Here is an 18,092-nt window from a genome sequence, read left to right as displayed (position 1 = left end):
TTAAAGGTTGAAATATAAATAAAATTTTGTTGTTTTAAGAAGAACATAAAAAAGATAATAGGATAATTGAGACATTTGTTAGTGCCATCACCAGTTGTGAATGACGGTAAATAGCTCAGAATAGTTTCTTCGAGCTGTTAACCACCAGTCACAACAAAAAAAAAAAAAATCTGGTTAGTAGTAGAGAGGTAGTATTGTTAACCCTGTGCATTAACATTAGGTGCACATTTGTGTACAACATTTGGTGCTTTCTTGGCTATGTCACTAGCACTTATTACTGTTAAATCTCATCTTTCTCCTCCTGTTCCTCTTCAGTCTCACTGTTTTCACTGTCACTGCATGTGTCACTCTCCACTTTCTGGAGATTGTTGTTACACTGCATATAGGCATATATATAATGCAGTGTCTGCAGGTATTCTTCATGTGTTATTTTTGAAGTACTGTTTTTCAATACATTTAGTTGTGCCCATTGTTCTTTGTACCTTATTGTTGTGTATATGCGATTTTCTGTTTCTCTGTAGTTGGTTGGTTGTTTCGGGGAAGGAGACCAGACAGCGAGGCCATCGGTCTCATTGGAGTAGGGAAGGACAGGGAAGGAAGTCGGCCGTGCCCTTTGAAAGGAACCATCCCGGCATTTGCCTGGAGCGATTTAGGGAAATCACAGAAAACCTAAATCAGGATGGCCGGACGCGGGATTGAACCGTCGTCCTCCCGAATGCGAGTCCAGTGTCTAACCACTGCGCCACCTCGCTCGGTTTCTCTGTAGTCTAAGTATACTTTATTTCTATTGTTTGCGTATTGCCAATGGAAGAATGCAGCGTATGCTGCCAAAACGCATTTCCTACATGTGCATGTAGATGTTTGTCTCAGACTCATGTGGTTTAAGTGTGTGGAGTAAGGTCCACGTCCAGTTAAGAGATGTACCATAACACAGCTGGAATCAATATGTTTCATTCTCAACCACTCCCTTGTGTGAGGGAGGAAGCTGTGCAGTCTACATCTCTTATCACTTACTACATCTTGGTCACTTTGCCATGTCTCCAAATGCCATCTTTTAAGGTGAGGCATTGTCTTTATTGGTACAACAATTATTGTGTGTACCCTATCTAATCTTCCCATCATTACCTTGCAGCTCTGTATTTGATAGCAATCTCTATGGGCATATTGCAAGCATCACACACAGTGCATCCACTGAGGCGGTGCTGAAGACTCCAAATAGCTAATTGGACATTCCTCTGCCCTTGTCTGACTGATGCTTTGTTGGTGACCACATTCAGTGTGTGTGCCCACATGCTAACTTGAAGCTGAGAACTGATTCAATGAGTGCACGGTGGTATGACTGGCAAAGGTAGTATGTACTCTTTTGAATTAAGCCTCGCCTGTTTATGTGGTATTTTTTCCACTTCATTTGTTGTTAGCCCTCTGTGTTTATGGAAATTTAATTTCTCATCTTTGTGTATGCGAAGATATTGTGTAACATGTGCTCATTTGGTACTTGGGTCACCTATTTTAATTGAAGGGTCTCTTTGGAATGATCCTTTCAGAAATGTGTGTATCATTTTGTTTTCAGCTATTCTGAGTTTGTTGTTTAGACACCATTGTGTAATTGTTTGTAGTGTTCCTCTGGCTTTCTCTTCTAGCTTGGCTCTGTTGCTTGTAGTAATAGGTCACCTGCATAAGTGACAATTCTGATCTGTCATCCCCACCTAGAAATTGTAATAGGGGCTTGATAGGAGGGGTTTGATTGTAATGTCCCAGAAGATGGGGCCTTGAGGACAGCCTGTAGTAATTCTTTTAATTATTTTCTGGCTGTCCATCTGACATTTGACAACTAGGTCTTTACAACTGCTTTGGGAACTGTTGTACAGTGATCGCGGTACCTCCAGATGTCTTAACCTTTGAAACTTTGCCAGCCGCCAGAGGTTGTCAAATGCCCCGACAGTGTCAGTCGCTTTTGCCATGGTGTATTTCTGCATTTCAGTATTAACTATGTGTAGGGCATGGTTGCTGGCATCATCTTTTGATTTGCTGTTTCTGAAAATGAACTGGTGTTAGATCATGCCCCTGAGAGCTCTGCGAGTTTGCAAGCATTTACAAAGTAGCTTCTATTGAATCTTTGCTGTGGTGTTTATTACTTATTAGACATTTTGGCCTGTACATCTTTGGATCTGAAAGATCCCTGTCCGCTGATTTCTTAACAATGACTGCTTTGAAGGTTTTCCATACTGCGGGTATGCTGCCCAGCCGTAAGGCATTTTTCAGTAATGTTGTTAGGAACAGGTTGAGCTGCGGTGCTAATTTTTTCAGTGTTTCCATGTAGATACCATCTGGTCCAAGTGCTCTGTCATTTTTGAACTCTGAGATGGCTAGCGCAATCTCTTCTTGTGCAAAACGGCAGGTGACAGTTTCAGTATTGAATGTTGTATGTAGGTCTTCTCTTTGTGTTGTATGATATTGTGAGTCTGTATCAATGATGTCATCAGGGAGCAGTTTGTACAACAGAAACTCCACTGTATTCCTCCATCCCTTCATCATTGTGCCATCATCCTGCCTTAGCATTCCAAGAACTAGTGTGGTTTTTATCTTCTCTGTCAGTATTTTGTATTGTCCCCCATATATTTTGCTCTGTTTGTGCTGTTACAAATCACTCCCATTATTGTTCAGTTATGTTGTACAGGATCTGTCTGTATAAGTCTTGTGCATACCTATATGCTTCATGTCTTATGCGTCTGTTCTATCTATTATCACACCTCGATATAATTTCCATTTGAGTCTGGTATCTCGTTTGAGTCTCATGAGTTCATTGGTCCATAGTGTTGGTGAGCATTTTGCATTCTTTACCATCGGTATTGATGTGTTTGAGCATGTTTATTTATTTTATTTTATTTTACACGTCTAGTTCTATAGGACCAAATTGAGGAGCAAGCCATAAGTTTATGTAAACACGATCAATACTATAACACAGGAATCGGCTTAATTTTTCAAGGACTCCTCAACAGAATAGATGGAGTGACAGCAAAATGTGATGCCAGTGCCCTAAAACCTGGACCATGTAGCAATTGAAAAAGTCATTTGGTCAGGTGAGTCTTGTTTCACACTGTTTCCAACTTCTGGTGGGATTTACATCCCAAAAGTGAAGTATGCCAGTAGTTCAGTGATGATTCAAGCAGCCTTACCATGGAATTTCATGTGCCCTATGGTTACTGTGCAACACTGCAGTAGTTTCAAGGAGTACATGATCATTTTGACTGATCACGTCAAATACCATGGTACAATGTCTGTTCTCCGATGGTGATACTTTTTTTTTTTTTTTTTTTTTCCCAGCTAGAAGATTAGCAGTCACATTTCCCCTGACCACTGCAGTCACCAGATATCAATATTATTGAGCCTTTGTGGTCTACATTGGAGAGGAGGGTGCATCATCGCTACTCACCTCCATCATTATAATCTCAAATCGCCACTATTTTCTGGGAAGAATGGTGTAAAATTCTCTTGAAAAACATATAGGACCAGTACTTATCAATTCTAAGATCAAGCTGTTTTGAATGCCAACAGTTTTCCTACACTGTATAGCCATGGTAATGCATTGTCTTTTTGGTGTTTCCATGTTTCTGTTCATCTCCTGTATATCTGATGTGACATACCTCCAGCAACCTAAAAAGGGCATTTTGAATTCATGACTTGTAGAATTCCTGCTGCATTGCATCCCAGAGGAAGACCAACACATTATCAAGCAGGTAGTTATAATGTTTTCATTCATCATTGTCGATAAGAAAAACATGATGTCCCAGTAGAGCCCCTTGTGAAACACCACAGGCGCATATGGCTTCATTTCATAAGTACTTAGAGATTATTTTAGTGTTGTTGTCCACAAATGGTATGCTCACTCTCTACCTATGGTTGTTTAGAAACGACTGAGTTCACTCGTTTGATAAGGCCCTAATGCTGTACTTTCCAAGTTTTCTAGGAAGGATGAGGGATATACCTGTTGAAATTTACTATCTGTGAGGCTTTTAACATTGTATCTACAATCTTATATCAGTCTTTATCAACTTTTGGGAAACTACAGAGTTCAAAATGTTGCTCATGGCAGAAGTGAATGTTGTGCTACTCACAGTCCACATAACATTATTTTTATTATTTATAATTTTTTATTATTAATTTGTCCCGTAGATCAAATCAGTACAATGGCTTGTACAACTGATATGGGATTTAAAAAAAAAAAAAAAAAAAAAAAAAAAAAAAAAACCATAGTGGTAACTAGACTGAATTTCGTTGAATACTGCTGCATACTGGTTTCCAAAGTTGATGGTGTCAACATCTGTACTAACATCAATGGGGACGACTTAACTTTGATCAACAGTGTCAAAAATGAACTGGTACATATTGGTAATTGGCAGCTTTCTCTAATGAGACGTTTTTTGTTCAAACACATTTGGACTTCGACTTCCAGCAAGAAAGTTTTGGAGAACAAACAATCTGCATCCACTCCTGAAAAAATTTATAGCTTCAGGAGAATGCTACAATTTGGGCAGTGCTTTGAAGGCAGTCTCTGGGATCATTAATCCACTGAAAAATAACTGACCTGGTTTGCTAGTTAATTTCATACATTTAAACAATTACATTTTGTTCTTGCAACTGTTATTTGTCAGAGAAAGTAAGTGTGTTGATGTCTGTCTAGTCAGGAGTATATGTTCTTTGCAACCTTGATCTCTGATAAAAGTTATTGTAATCCTATACTATTATAGTATTATGATGAGTGAATCAGATGATGGAAAGTCCAGCATAAGAGGTTCTCTGATTTGGTTGCTACTCCATCTACAGAGATCACAATCACTATTGTGTGAAGATTGTTTCTCTGGAGAAGATGAAAATTTCAACAAGGTAATGTCCCTTCTCTGCTGCTATAAGAGTCAGAAAGTGGTTGGAACAGCACAATTAGGACTCTGAAGCACTTTTGTCTGTCTCCAAATTTCTCAGATTTCAAAAAAATAGTACATATGTGAGGCTACCTTGGTTGTTACATTAACATACAAATATTTTAGTGTCTCAACAATTGTGGGTAGCTCTGCAAACAGCGTGTTTCCAGATACCTGTAGACACCTGTCAGCTTCTGACTCAGTCCCTTCTGTCTCATTTACCTGCTGGATACTAGTTTATTTTTATCTTTTTTTTCCCCAATGTAATCTTACTTCCAATGTACTGTATGCTGAAATGATATTTAATACTTACCAACTCGTAGTACAGTTTTTTGAATTCATTCAATTCTTCCTTCATCAGCTCAACTTTATGCTTATACTCTTTTGCTTCATCTTTATACATCATCATTTCTGTTTCTAGGCACTGTGGAAAGAAGTGAGACACTACAATAAACATTACCCGTGTTTAAAATAATTAACTTCACCAAGTGTAGCTATTCTTTTTCAAAAAAACAATATTTTTCTATGAGAGATAGATCTGTAGTGACAGCACTAATATTAACAATGGTAATAATTATAGCTGCATATCAAACAATAACCGAGAGAATTCCATCTCCCTTATTTTAATAGACAATGTATCTAAACAAATGAAAAAATAGTAATTGAATTATTAGTTTCTCTGCATCTGAAAGACAATGGTGCTTCACAGCTGTATACAGCATTGATAAATAATTGTTCTAATTATTGAAAAGTTGTTTATTTTACTCCATGAGGAATTTCGTCTTATGTATTGAAGACATTTTGTAGTGAAATCTGAGTAGGGCTTCAGTATTAAATTTTAAACCTGTCATGAACTAAAATAAAGAACTTTTTAGCAACTGGAATGATTATTCATCGAGCTATGGTAATGTTACAATTATTAGGAACATTAATCAAATCTTAGTAATTATGAAGTGTGTTATGGAAGGAATGACATTTGGAAATATATATCTGAAATTAAAATGAAGTTAATGTGGAAGAGAAGCAGACTTTTTAAGTTGATGGATTCAGGCACATGGAAGATATTTCTAAGTTAGGTTATGCATAGTATCCATTTATTTTCCACTTTCAGGCCAGAGAGGAAAAAAACATTCTATAATGAAGATACTGCTTGAAAATGTAAACTGGCTGAAATCAGTGTTGGTATCATAACATTATATCCAACAGATACACTGAAGTAAAACATGTGGTGCACATTGTGTGTCAACTTTCTCTTGACGCTGACTGCCACATCCTGTCGACCATCAGCTGAGCTGTTTCTTTTGACATAACAGCTCTTGATGGCATTGTTATGGTGTCAGTCAAGTCATATATTGTAATGACCTATTACCTCTTAATTTAATTTATATTTCATGCACTGTTAATTTAAGCTGATGGTAAAGTGTCTACCGGAACTGTTGGATATCAAACGTACGCACTACTGAAAAAATGCCATGAGGCACAAAGTAACATTGTGGTACTACTTGAAACATTTTATCATATGTTTTCTTATCCATACAGAGTTTGTGCTCAGCTCGGTAGTTTTCTTATTCCTCCAGTTTATTACCCTCAGTGATCTTATAGTGATGGAAATCTTTCATTACAACATGTAGTTCTTGCCTACTTGGTAGTTTCCAAATTCCTCTAATGTCTTATTCTCAGTGGACCAAATCAGTAGTGACACATATTATTGAATATGTTTTCTCAGTCAGTCATGTTTTCTCTTGTGTAGGCTTTCACAGCCAGAGTCAGTCAACATAAAAGTGTTCTTGGTATGGTACCGCGTCATAATGTATAAAACTAATGCTGCTGGAGAAAAACCAACGTTTTGGCCACAGTTGTAGCGGCCTTCTTCTGGGTCTACTGGCAGTAGTTTTATACATTATGATGTGGTACCATACCTAGAAAACTTTAATGTTGATGTTTTCTCTTGTGCATATAGCTCAAACCGTCTCAGGTTGATATGACAGCAATTGTAAGCCTCCAATCCCTTTCTTACAGATAGGTTTTGCAGGCATCCTGTCAATTTAAATGTTGTGTGAAATGTAACAAACCAGTTTAGAAAGCACTTTCTACATCTGCAGCTATTCTCTGCAAACCACTGTGAGGTGCGTGGCAGAGGGTACGTCCCATTGTGCCAGGTATTAGGGTTTCTTCCTGTTCCATTCACGTACGGAGTGCAGGAAGAATGACTGTTTGAATGCCTCTGAGCATGCACTAATTATTCTAATCTTATCTTCACAATCCCTATGTGAGCAATGCATAGCAGGTTGTAGTATATTTCTAGAGTAATAATTCAAAGCTAGTTCTTGAAACTTTATTAATAGACTTTTTTGGGACAGTTTACATTTATCTTCAACAAGCAGTTCTAGTTTCTTCATTATCTCTGTGACACTCCCACATGGATTAATCAAACCTGTGACCATTCATGCTGTATATGTTCAACATCCCCTGTTAGTCCTATGTGGTACAGGTCCCACACACTTGAGCAATGTTCTAGAACCAGTCACACAAGTGATTTGTAAGCAATCTCCTTTGAAGATTGATTGCACTTCCCCAGTATTCTACCATTAAACCAAAGTCTACCACCTACTTTACCCATGACTGGACCTATGTGATCATTCCATTTCATATCCCTACAAAGTGGTACACCCAGGTATTTGTATGAGTTGGCCAATTCCAACAGTGACTCACTGAGGATACAATGGGATAGTGGTTGGCATTGAGGTCATTTTAAACAGATCGGTAACACAACTCTCAGTTCACTGAAGGCAAGTCATCACTCAGATTCCATTCAACAAGATAATTATAATGTCAGAACCAGTAATCTCTGTGCTTTGTGAACGATTAATATGTAAATGATTATGAAATAACACCATACCAAATCTTTGAAACTCAGTTACTAGTATGAACATCTGGAATTTTTGTATTCTGTTTTAATTAAACCATAACTCTGTTACACTGCCCCACTCATTTTCAATTTATCAGCCAAAAAACTTGAAGCAGTGTTTGGAATAACATGAGAACTGCTATTATTCCTCTTCATAAATAATGTACTGGTATGTAAAAAAAAAAAAAAAGCTAATTTCAAAATAATAATGAAACTCTGTGTAATAATGAAATGCAATACATGTAAACAAATCACCAAAAGAAATTTTCTGTGTTAAAGACAGAGTTACCGTTAATACTTTGCAAAAGCACTAATCAAATGAATATTGAAAACATGGTAGGAGTACTGTGCTTAATTTTGTTATTGTGTAACTAATGAAATTGTTAAGATCCTTGTTTGGCCTTCATATCTGATGTAAATTCAAGTGAGAACATTGTTTTCTGGATGATTTGTTTGTCTGAAATTAATGTTTGTGATTGTTAACATTTCTGCACATATATTTATTAACTGCTATTATATAGGAGTGCAGGTAAACTTCTACAAACAGCATAGTGAACGCCTTATTGTGGCCAAGATAGACACAAAGCCCACGCCTACTACAGTAGTACAAGTTTATATGCCATAGTACAAGTTTATATGCCAATTAGCTCTGCAGATGACGAAGAAATTGAAGAAATGTATGATGAAATAAAAGAAATTATTCAGATAGTGAAGGGAGACAAAAATTTAATAGTCATGGGTGACTGGAATTCGGTAGTAGGAAAAGGGAGAGAAGGAAACATGGAGAAAAGAGAACCACTTGCATGAATATCAAGAGCTCAGATGGAAACCCAGTTCTAAGCAAGGAAGGGAAAGCAGACAGGTGGAAGGAGTATATAGAGGGTCTATACAAGGGCAATGTACTTGAGGACAATATTATGGAAATGGAAGAGGATTTGAGGACAATATTATGGAAATGGAAGAGGATGTAGATGAAGATGAAATGGGAGATACGATACTGCGTGAGGAGTTTGACAGAGCACTGAAAGACCTGAGTTGAAACAAGGCCCCGGGAGTAGACAATTCCATCAGAACTACTGACAGCCTTGGGAGAGCCAGTCCTGACAAAACTGTACCATCTGGTGAGCAAGATGTATGAGACAGGTGAAATACCCTCAGACTTCAAGAAGAATATAATAATTCCAATCCCAAAGAAAGCAGGTGCTGACAGATGTGAAAATTACTGAACAATCAGTTTGATAAGTCATGGATGTAAAATACTAATGCGAATTCTTTACAGACGAATGGAAAAACTTTTAGAAGCCAACCTTGGGGAAGATCAGTTTGGATTCCGTAGAAATATTGGAACATGTGAGGCAATACTGACCTTACGACTTAGAAGCTAGATAATGGAAAGGCAAACCTACGTTTCTAGCATTTGTAGACTTAGAGAAAACTTTTGACAATGTTGACTGGAATACTCGCTTTCAAATTCTGGAGGTGGCAGGGGTAAAATACAGGGAGCGAAAGGCTATTTACAATTTGTACAGAAACCAGATGGCAGTTATAAGAGTCGAGGGACATGGAAGGGAAGCAGTGGTTGGGAAGGGAGTGATACAGGGTTGTAGCCTCTCCACGGTGTTATTCAATCTGTATATTGAGCAAGCAGTAAAGGAAACAAAAGAAAAATTCGGAGTAGGTATTAAAATCCATGGAGAAGAAGTAAAAACTTTGAGGTTCGTCGATGAAATTGTAATTCTGTCAGGGACAGCAAAGGACTTGGAAGAGCAGTTGAACGGAATAGACAGTGTCTTGAAAGGAGGATATATGATGAACATCAACAAAAGCAAAACGAGGATAATGGAATGTAGTTGAATTAAGTCGGGTGATGCTGAGGGTATTGGATTAGGAAATGAGACACTTAAAGTAGTAAAGGAGTTTTGCTAGTTGGGGAGCAAAATAACTGATGATGGTTGAAGTAGAGAGGGTATAAAATGTAGACTGGCAATGCCAAGGAAAGCGTTTCTGAAGAAGAGAAATTTGTTAACATCGAGTATAGATTTATGTGTCAGGAAGTCGTTTCTGAATGTATTTGTATGGAGTGTAGCCATGTATGGAAGTGAAACATGGACGATAAATAGTTTGGACAAGAAGAGAATAGAAGCTTTTGAAATGTGGTGCTACAGAAGAATGCTGAAGATTAGATGGGTAGATCATATAATCAATGAGGAGGTATTGAATAGGATTGGGGAGAAGTTTGTGGCACAACTTGACTAGAAGAAGGGATCGGTTGGTAGGACATGTCCTGAGGCATCAAGGGATCACCAATTTGGTATTGGAGGGCAGTGTGGAGGGTAAAAATCATAGAGGGAGACCAAGAGATGACTACACTAAACAGATACAGGAGGATGTAGGTTGCAGTAGGTACTGGGAGATGAAAAAGCTTGCACAGGATAGAGTAGCATGGAGAGCTGCATCAAACCAGTCTCAGGACTGAAGACCACAACAACAACTAATTAAGTTGGTGAGATATTGTTTAATTGTAATAAACATTGTAATGTTAACAATGAAGTAATTGTTTGAAATTATATAAGAGTGCAAGTTGATCAGATATTCACAATGCACCACCTGCGTCACTCTGAGTAATAAAATGTCATAAACTGTATGAAAGTGTATATTTAACTTAATTCATACAGAACACTAAATAGATGTTCATCCAAATCCTGTTCGTGTAAATAATTCCAGGATATCGAATAAAAAGAAGTTAAGTAGCTGATTTACACCATGATTTACACCACACGTCTGATCTGTTTCTATTTCATCGAGTCTAATTTGCAACATCTTACATCATTTTCACTGCCAAGAAATAAAATACATTTTGTTGAAGTTACATTGCATGTGTGCTAATAATAGATGGCATGAGTGACTTTGGTGGGAACTGAATTGAATTGAGAAAGTAGTGGAATCACCATGTAGTGAAAAAGAATCAAATGATATGATTTTATTTGAAGAGGAGTGAAGAAACAAAGCAAATTGTGATTTGTATTGAGAATCGTATTCAGTCAGAGGAATCTACACAACAAATTTGAGCAAACATTTATACATAATGACGTCCTGTAATGAATACTTTGTAATGAAAATGTGTCTTGGCTGTACCTAGTACTTGAGGTAAAGATAAAGTATGTGGTACAAGCCCGTGACTGTGCTATTGGTCTGACTGTAGGTAGAATACAGCCCATCTTCACTGCAGCAGTAGGAGGTGGCGGGTGGCGAATCCAGTGGGCCAGCCTCTTCTTACCCCCAGGAAAGTTCCCTGGTAGTCATTTGATAGCAGGCTGAGTGGACCTGGGGGCCATCCTCAAGGGGCTGCAATCAAGAAAAACCCCTGCCACCATCTGGGACTGAACCCAGGAACTGCACGGACATTATCTATTGCTCTAGCCACTAGACCACCAGGGCCACTACATCAAACACATACAGCACAAAATTTAGTCATTATTTTTAAAGCCCTAGTTTCTACATTGTTTAGGTCACAATAATAAAAATGTAGAAGGAGAAATGTCCTAAAATGATAGTCTCATAAAAGGGCATGCCTTGTGTTTCTCGTTACTACCACATGGGGTAGCACTTTATGGACCAAGGTTACGTTCTTGTGTCAGCGACACTGTTACACAAAGAAAAGCAAGGCCACTTGCTTAGATGATTACATGTTATCTGAAGAATCCATGCAAATTGGGTTTTAGAAGTTGACATAATTGTTCTTCAGTGGCATACTGCACCTGAATGTTTTGATTTACAATATTTTTTTACACACAACATGAGTAAACGTTTCCTTTGCAAACATGTTATGCACATCTCTGGGTATGTGGGTCCACATGTTTATGAGTACAGTCCTTGTACTCCTATGCAGAATGCTGTAACCGTGGGTAAAATGGCGGAGGTCATAATATAGGTATGTCATTTTAGTTTATGCTTCCTACCTTTCCACTCGTTTTTCTTTATAGTAATATAACAGGTAGGTCATTATTATTATTATTCTTTTGAATGGGCCAGCTAAGGACCACAGTATTCAACTTTTCAGCCTGGAGAGGGACTTGCCCAATAATCACACATTCTCTGGCAATGTTTCTCCCTTCTTTCCTTTGTCCAAAGGGCACCAGTCTTTTTATGGGGTGGTCTGTCCTGAAACCTCTTTTCTTTTAGTATCCTTCTGAGAAATGCTCAGTTTCTAATGTCACTTTCAGTTATGTTCAGTTCCTGGATGTCTTTCTTGATTTCTATCAGCCACAGTGTCATGGTCTTCCTGCTCTTCCAGTAGTTGAGAAGTTGATGGGTCAGTCTTGTTTGGTCCATCCTTGTGATATGTCCATATAAAGTAGACATCTCTTCCTGCCTATATCTGTGACTTTCTCGGTATGATGGTATAGTTCCTGGTTTGATTGTCTTCTGTACTCACCATCTGTTTTGACTGGTCCCAGAATTTTTGTCAGGATCTTCCTCTCCTGAATCTCTGGTTTATCTGTCAAGGCTTTCCTGTTCAGATTCAATCATTCTGAGGCATATAGGACATCAGGGTGGATAACTGTTTGGTAGTGGTTTAGTTTGGAATTGCGAGATAGGCATTTCTCATTATAGATGTTCTCGGTTAATCGATATGCTAAATGTAACTTATTAACCCGAGTTGTTAGTGCTGTTCCTTCTGATAGATTAGGTTCCAACCATTCTCCTAGATACTTGAATCTGTCAACTTTCTCAATTTAACCTTGTTCCAACTGTAGTTCACTGTGAGTATTACTGATGTTGGTGAGGTATTTCTTCTTTCTAGTGACAATTGAAGTCCTACCTTGGCCGCCTGGAGTTTCAGCATATTGAGCTGCTTTACTGCTACTTCCACTGAGCTTGCTATAAGTGCCAGATCATCTGTGAAAGCTAAACCGTCTACTACTAGTCCCTTCCGTTTGTGTCCCAGGTAAATACCGCTCAGTATATTTTGTACTTCCATTTCTTTTTGCCATTCTCTGATCATCTTGTCCAGTGTGCAGTTGAAGAGAAGAGGTGAAAGTCCATCTCCCTGTCTAACTCCTGTCTTTATCTCAAAGCTTTCTGAAAGTGTTCCCCTGAACTTTACTCATGATCTTGTGTTACTCAGGGTCTTTTTGATAAGGGTGTGGGTTTTCTGGTCCAGGCCCATTTCCAGAAAATTAATAATTATTATTATTGTTTCAGTAATAATGGTTGGATATTATAAGAGAAACAATATTCGCCACTCATATTGTTCAGAGAGCATGGAGAATGCTATGGACACATTTAATACCAAGCGAATGGGCTGGCAGCATGCCTAAAAAAAATTCAGTACTTCTCAAGTTCCAGCTCCAGCAAACACTTCCAGCATATCCAAAAACTGAGATATTATAGTATTAAAGACTTAGAATCTCGGCTATTTGGACTGACACTGAATGATGTAAGGAAACTGGCATTTGAATTAGCCAAGAGGAATGAAATAGGCAATCGATTCAGCAAGCAGACATTGATGGCACGTAAATACCTATTTAATTTAACCAAACAAACAATAAGCATTTAACAGCCTACATGTAATTTGATAAACCACATTTTGGTGATGTTTTCATGTGATATTTGTAAATAAAAATGAATCTCTATAGAAGATATAAGAGTATGTCGTTTTGCCCAAAGACGCTCATGACATGGCATTGTGTAAGCTTTCTAATAATACAAAGTAATAGTCATATAAGGCATAATGTTGTTTTCTTTCATGAATCACTGTGTAGATGAGAGTTTTTAATGTTAACTTACAAAAAATAAGGCTTATAATTCTAAAATTGTAACCACAGTGCAATTTTTCTCTTATGATGTGTCATTTTAGGGCACTTTTCCCTAGTAAGAGATAAATAAAAGAGCTTTATGACATTACATGCAGGTAAGTATGTGGCTCATTGGTTAAGTGGATAACAGTAGAAATACAAATCCAAAGCTTAAAGTTTAAATCTTTCAGTCTTAGGATTTTTTTCTTCACTTATTGGTTTTTTGGCAATGTATCCAAAAAATACCAAGTTGCACAGTCTTTCACAATTCACATTAAACTGTAAGTCCATTCATAACTGGCTGGTTATGTAAATTCCAAACCAGAGGAAACCAAGAAGGCTCCACTAGCACCATACCTAGTAAATCACTGTGGAGTTTAAACTAATCCCATGGCCGAGGACCACTTTACTTTCACAATTAGATGTATAAACAACACAGCAGTGAAAAAAACCTGTAAACTGGTACAAGGAAGTGTTGAGCAGAATAAAATAAGTGTGACACAAGTTAGCCTTCCAACATAGATTTGAAAACCTATAGAGCTCATCAATAAAATTTTACCTTTATGCTGGAAGTCTTTTCAGTATGGACCTGCTGAATAGTGCCAACCTTTCTGTGAAGAGATTAAGGAAGTATTATTCAAGATCAAATTATTTTTCTGTCCAGCATTTTCTATTATTAACTACTGATCTAATAAGTATACAGGGTGCTTGGAAATTCCCATTACAAACTTCTAAGACTTGTAGAGGGGGAATGAGTACATAAAATTATGAATAGGAACTCATGTAAAGTTTGCTAGGCAGGTAGGCAACAGGGTAATCAGGATGGAGGGTGCTTACATCAGATCAGCTGATGTCATTTGACGTCCATCCTACCTCTCTCACCAGGTTCAAGCCTCATTCACATGATTGTGAGTGTTAGAGCAATGTGGTTGTGTAGACATTTGCAGAATACACAGGGATGATCCTTCTGCATGGAGAAGCTCATGCTAATGAAAGAGTGGCTTGTCACCTTTATTGAGATCATTATCCACAATGTTTGACTCCATTGCATATCCTTATCACCTCAATTAGGCAACAGCTTTGAGAAATGTGTACTGTCACTGACAGCAGGTGTGACTGTGGTGCTCCAGAGAGAGCCACACTTTTTAATTGTTTCTGATTAAGTTTCCTTTTTGTTTCTTTCATTATTAGTGAGTGGAATTGTAAAACAAGCCTTGTACTGGCTTGCTCCTAATAAATTACTTATAAAAGTAGTCACGTTACCAACATATCATCAAATGGTTGTAGCACAGAAATGGTAGGTCTATGAACATGGCTTCCTATTCAAAATATTATGTACTCACTCCCCTCTACAACTCTTAGATGTGTGTAACAGGAGTTTCAAAACACCCTGTATGTACAAGAACAACAAAATTAGAATTTTGAGATAGTAAGTTCCTCAACTAATACCACACATCATTCTCGTTGCCTATATCTGGAGTAAGAATATTATTTGTGAATGTGCATAGTTCATCAAAAATGGTTTCAAATTTCAGGAAGGAAGAAAGCTGAGGCTTTAATATCCCGCCAACAATGAGGGTCATTAGATATGGTAAAATTTCAATGTCGGAGACTGTTGGGATTGTTCACATGTTAAGACAGTAGCACCTATTTTCTGCACAAGGTGCTGGAAGTAACTTTGACAGAAGTGTATTGCGTATCACCTAAACTTTTTAATATATATCTGTATGATGCAATATGAGAGTGGAAAGTGCAGTTTGATGCAGGTATTTCAATAGACTGAAACACTGTTTTATCCTGTTTTTGCATGCAGATGATGTCACACTTTTAACTGGAGGAGAATTTATTTTTTGGACATCTTTGCCTCTGTATTTCCGCCTCGATTGACATCTCTGCCCAAACTCTTTGCCTTTACGTATGTCAGCTTGTGTCTGTATATGTGCAGATGGATGTGTGTGTGTGTGCGAGTGTATACCTGTCCCTTTCTCCCCCAGGGTAAGTCTTTCCGCTCCCAGGATCGGAATGACTCCTTACCCTCTCCCTTAAAACCCACATCCTTTCGTCTTTCCCTCTCCTTGCCTCTTTCCTGATGAAGCAACTGTGGGCTGCGAAAGTCTGAATTTTGTGTGTGTGTTTGTGTTTGTTAGTGCCTCTGTGTCTCTATCAACATACCAACACTTTCGTTGGGTAAGTTATATCATCTTTGTTTTATATATATATATATATATATATATATATATATATATATATATATATCTAAAAAGAAAGATGATGAGACTTACCAAACAAAAGCGCTGGCAGGTCGATAGACACACAAAAAAACACAAATATACACACAAAATTCTAGCTTTCGCAACCAACGGTTGCTTCGTCAGGAAAGAGGGAAGGAGAGGGAAAGGTGAAAGGATGTGGGTTTTAAGGGAGAGGGTAAGGAGTCATTCCAATCCCGGGAGCGGAAAGACTTACCTTAGGGGGAAAAAAGGACAGGTATACACTCGCACACACACACATATCCATCCACACATACAGACACAAGCAGACATATTTAAAGACAAATATATATATATATATATATATATATATATATATATATATATATATATATATATCTGATGAAACTTACCAAACAAAAGCGCTGGCAGGTCGATAGACACACAAACAAACACAAATATACACACAAAATTCAAGCTTTCGCAACAAACTATTTTTTCCATGTGGAATGTTTCCCTCTGTTATATATATATATATATATATATATATATATATATATATATATATATATATGCCTCTGCACTTCTGCCTCGACTGACATCTCTGCCCAAACTCTTTGTCTTTAAATATGTCTGCTTGTGTCTGTATATGTGTGGATGGACATGTGTGTGTGTGCGAGTGTATACCCGTCCTTTTTCCCCCTAAGGTAAGTCTTTCCGCTCCCGGGATTGGAATGACTCCTTACCCTATCCCTTAAAACCCACATCCTTTCGTCTTTCCCTCTCCTTCCCTCTTTCCTGATGAGGCAACAGTTTGTTGCGAAAGCTTGAATTCTGTGTGTATGTTTGTGTTTGTTTGTGTGTCTGTCGACCTGCCAGCACTTTCATTTGGTAAGTCACATCATCTTTGTTTTTAGATATATTTTTCCTACTGGAATGTTTCCCTCTATTAAGATGATGTGACTTACCAAATGAAAGTGCTGGCAGGTCGACAGACACACAAACAAACACAAACATACACACAAAATTCAAGCTTTCGCAACAAACTGTTGCCTCATCAGGAAAGAGGGAAGGAGAGGGAAAGACGAAAGGATGTGGGTTTTAAGGGAGAGGGTAAGGAGTCATTCCAATCCCGGGAGCGGAAAGACTTACCTTAGGGGGAAAAAAGGACGGGTATACACTCGCACACACACACATATCCATCCACACATATACAGACACAAGCAGACATATTTAAAGACCAGTATATATGTGTGTGTGTGTGTGTGTGTGTGTGTGTGTGTGTGTGTGTGTGTGTGTGTGTGTGTTGAAAACCAAACTTCTGTGCATTAACTAATTACACAAGCCCCTCTCCTTCCTTTAGGTCTGCAGAATTGGTTATTCAGTGTTTTTTGTGGTTTGGGAGGTGTTACCGCTGGTAACGTTAATGACTCACCCTGTATGTCTTTATGGCAATAACTCAGTGTTGTCGCAGCTCTATAGATTACTTGTTTTCACCTGCAGCCATCATGGACTTTCTTGTGCCAACTCTACTACAGATATGGTAGTTTGTATGAATATGACAGAGAGACAGAGAAGAAATTAGAAAAATTCTCAGATACACTGATGGAAAAAAATCACAATACCAAAAAATGATTAACTTGGATTAATGAAATGTCTAGGTAACATATTTAAGTGATTAACATTGCACACCATTGCAAATGTGAAATATTCTGGTACATTAATAACCAGTGTAACCATCACCACGTTGAAAGCAAGCATGTAAATGTGCATGTATTGTGTTGTACAGCTGCTGGATGTCAGTTTGTGGAATAGAGTTCCATGCCTGTTGCACCTGGTCAGTCAATTCAGCGACATTTAATAATATTTGTGGATGACACCAAAGTTCCTGTCTGATGATGTCCCATATGACACCAATGAAGTCGCAAAAGGCTGTTTTTTGGGTTCAGTGGAATGCACATTACAGGGCATCTGGCTTGGAGCTGTTCTTGAAGTAACCAATCTCTAACTGTTCATTGTGTAATTATGATGCCAACTGCTGCTGCAATTGTTGTTGTAGCTGCAGTACAATGCACCAGAGCATCATGGTCTTCCCTCTTGGTAGTGCCACATGGCCATCCAGAGCCCAGTATTCTTGCAACTGTACATTCTTGTGACCACTGCAGCCATCATTCATGTACAGTGTCTGCATACCTGCCACGTGTTTCTGCAGTATCACACAGAGTAAATCCAGCTTCTCGTAGCCCTATTACATAAC

This window comes from Schistocerca nitens, chromosome 10 (genome assembly GCF_023898315.1).
Source record: "Schistocerca nitens isolate TAMUIC-IGC-003100 chromosome 10, iqSchNite1.1, whole genome shotgun sequence".
Lineage (NCBI taxonomy): Eukaryota > Metazoa > Arthropoda > Insecta > Orthoptera > Acrididae > Schistocerca > Schistocerca nitens.
This window is presented reverse-complemented; position numbering follows the sequence as displayed.